We start from the raw sequence: 4059 nt of genomic DNA, 5'->3' as shown, positions 1-4059 counted from the left end.
GGGTCCACTATAAAGTAAAGTTCTTGGGCAGAGCAAACTATAAAATGTTCCTGGTCCACTTTTCTGTTTATTATGAATGATTTGCATGTGGCAGCCCCCCCCGGACTGTCGAATACTAGATCTATAAGTATCCTAATAACTTAAGTGCAGAAGGTGCGGTCCACCAAAAATTAGCGTACTACGACTAATTCAGAAAACCAGGAACCTGCTGGTCCATCCTCCACTTAATGGTCTCCCTCCGCTGCCTCCCCCTCAAAAGAAAAGGAGCAAAAATAAGCCTACGACTACGACATGTAATCAAGAAAATCAGGAACCTGCTGGTCAATCATCCACTTCTGGTCTCCCTCCACTGCCTCCCCCTGAAAAGAAACAGCGGCTGGGATCAAGTAATACTAATATAATATAATAGTGACAGGGTCCCCACCAAATCCCGGAACATTTTTTCAAGACCCCCAAATTTTTTTCAAGACCCCAATTCGACGGAAAAATCAGGCCGCTGCGCGTCAAGAATGATCCCCAAAAAGCCCATCTATCAAAGATAAAAAGTCAAAATGTCTATAAATGAATGCAAATGTACATTTTGTAGTATAGTCTTCAAACAATAGATGACTATAATACTGGGTGACTGCCAAACCAGCTTCTCAATTTTCTAAGGGAGGGGCCTCATCCATTTTCCAGGACGTTACATAACAATGAAAGCATGAAAGCGTGTGCTCCATTTATATATCTAATATAATACATGTATATGTTTTTGTGAATACACACACACACACATGTAGGTACATTATATCCAGTTAACAACATGTCAGTGTGGCACTGGGATCTTGAGAGACTTTGGTATTTCAGTCTGTTCTTACTTATTTATATTTTCCCATCATCATATTAGCCAACATAACAAACTATAGGCCCTATATTTAAAAAAATGAATCCTGTTTTGAGCCTGAAAAAAGACCTAGATTTAGAACTAGAAAATCGACTGTCAATAACCAGTCTGGGTGTCACGATTCATATATATATATATATATAATAAACGTGAAGACGAAAACCATTGCTGCAACTCAAAGTAGAGTAATAACTAGAATGGCTCAAGTACACATATATTCAGTGTGAGGTGCAAGATGCAGTGACACTGAAAATCTGCCAGTCTTGAACAGAAAGCTATTCAAATATATAGATAATTACAATCACTCCATCCAATGAAACGCGAACACTTAGTTCAATAACAAGGCATGACGGATCCTGATTCCACACAAGGCCTGCACCAACGCGCGCTTTGCAGAGAGCTCTAAAGTAGTAATCAAAATGCTAAAAAATTTGCTTCCAAATTCAGTTTTTGTCCTCTAGCGTTGCCTTCAGCTCCCCCCCCCCCCCCCAATCCCCTTCCATGAGTGTATCTTATAAAGGAGTCCAATACTTCACAGCGCTCAGACCGCCGGTACTCACGGGTTCATTGACCGGTCACGAGGGCGAACCTGTCAAGACGCTTGTATAACTTCTTTTTTCCACAAGCGACAGCAGAGGGCAATTTTTAATATATTGATTTATTTTCAAGGCGACACAGCGTTCATAATGCACAACCTGCATGTTACAAATGTTGCGTTATCTATCAGACTATTACCGGAAAATTTCTGGGCAGTAACGAAAGCAGATCTTGATTCTTCCCGACCGAGCCTCGGTGTCACACACACTTCCGTCACAGCGGTTCAATTTCAATTACGTTTCCTCTTTAGGATTCATCAACCATACAGTCTAGATAGCTGCACATTACACAGGCCCTATACTTTCCCGACTTACCGACCCATCACAAAATTCCCGACTACTTTTTCCCGACCCTGTAGTGAGAACCCTGCGCCTGTTCCTGCGGTAAACGTCCTCATCCGACGCCTAGATATTCCGGACTTCGATCTCTTCGGTGATTCGGATAATAAAATGCAGGTCCGTTTAGATCTACAACTTTGTCTCGTCCCCCCTTCTCTCTCTCTCGTGGTATTCTCGCAGCTAGTACTACTCGCACTCGCAGCCCTCACTCACTCCGCCTCGCCGGGAACAAGTCTCACTCACTCCGCCTCGCCGGGAACTAGTTCGCGTAGAGGTCGATTAGGACCCATGAATGTATAATATAAGCAGAGACAATGAACGTTTACGTACATTGTCTCTGGTATAAGTCCGTTGTTTGCCTAGTGCGCATTAATACATATAAACACGGCGGGTCCACCAAAGTTCAATCAACTCTCTAGTTCAATCCAGCCCCTAAGATCTTTGTCCTTGCGCGATGAGGAGAAAAAAATTGAGAAAATGGTAGGCCCGATTCCCTTCCTTCTTTTGAAACACCCTGTGCGAATACAACTTTATAGTATTCGCACACCCTGTGCGAATAAAATTTCATAGTATTCACACACCCTGTGCGAATAACTACGTTTTACGGTGCTCGCAACTACATAAGGTCTTATGAGCGCCAAGGGGTGGGTGTCAACAGAGACGTCTTTACAGGGAATCAGACTTTCACTGGTCACCTCTCTAGCTTCAACAGCACAAGGTCTGCTTCGACTATCAAGGCAACCCGGAAATAGCAAGTCACAGTCACAAGGGAGTGACAAACATACAAAAGAAGTAGAGGAAAATGACAATAGTAAGGATCAGGAAAGAAAAAGCAGCAGTTCCCTGTTGTAGATCAGGAACAGTTATGAGCGTGACATGAGTCAGCCCATTTACAATTCGACTATGCTTGAACAAGAAATGTCCCCCCTTTGGGAATGGCCTAAAGACACTACAATCAGTCAGTGGCACTGCCCCGGGGGGACTGAAGTGTCTTTAGGCCATTCCCAAAGGATGGGCATTTCTCGTTCATGCACAGTAGAATTGTAAATGGGCTGATCCAACAATGTCATGCTCATAACTGCTTTCTTTCCTACTCCCCACTATCGTCATTTTCCTCTACTTCTTTTGTACGTTTGTCATACTCTTGCGACCCCCCATCTCCAGGGTGCCTTGATAGTCGAAGCAGACTTTGTGCTCCCTGTGATCTCCAGTGAATGTTATGGACAGCTTCGACTCGTATTCAATTCACATCAAATCGAGAGGACTTGTAAAGTGAGTTTTAGCAAGAGTTGTTTTGTTTGCATAAAAGTACCTAAGATTATAACAGGTGTTACAAGAGAGTATAACACACATAAAAAGGAGAGAAGGACAACGGATATTTGATACGAGAGAAGGAGCAAATCACACATCAACCATCCATTAAAATGACACACAACGCACAGTACACGTACAAATTGAAGGGAGAACGAACGCTAATGCTGAAATGACAATATAATCACAGAAACAGGCTTCACACAGTCTACACAATAAATAAACAAAATTTGCCTGTTCTCAAACAGTTTATTCACATTGACCAAACTCCTGATCTCAGCTTATGACCGGGCGACCTGTCTGCTCCTCCAGGCATCCAAGGGTCCGTGGTTGGGCTTGTACTGGCAGTTGACACCATCAGGCACCAGGATGCCGTCAGCACGCATCTTTTCGTAGTCTTCCCGTGGCCACTTGGTGAAGCCCCACTTCTTGGAGATGACGATCTGCAATGGAAATTTTTTTTCGCACTTTATACAGTGCTTCTACTAGCTGAAGCTGAGAAGTAAGGAAAATTCTGCTTGAAGAAATTGAAATTTAGTGCTTTTACAGGGTTGAAAATGGCATTTGGGAGCCTGTTTTAAGAGATAGCCTACAAACCACAACACATTTTTTCACCAAGATCTACATAATATATTTCCATTGATGGCAATGTAACACATTACACCCTAACTCGCCCGGAACCGCCCGCGCCGACCCAGCGTCTTTAGAAACGAAAGTCTCGCCTTGACGAGACTCTGGGGCCGGGATTTTGATTTGCACAGCATAGCAAAAAGTTTCTTCTTTCGTTTGATACCGAAATGAAATTTTTCGGGCCAGTAGTTTTAGTATTAGAGCTGATCGAAGTCTGATCGCGTTACCGACACTTTGAAAGATTTTGATGAAAACGTTGTAGGAAGAGTTTGGGGCGATTCCGATTGATCAGACGGAGAA

This window comes from Aplysia californica, unplaced genomic scaffold, assembly GCF_000002075.1.
Source record: "Aplysia californica isolate F4 #8 unplaced genomic scaffold, AplCal3.0 scaffold00701, whole genome shotgun sequence".
Lineage (NCBI taxonomy): Eukaryota > Metazoa > Mollusca > Gastropoda > Aplysiida > Aplysiidae > Aplysia > Aplysia californica.
Note: the sequence above shows the minus strand (reverse complement) of the source record.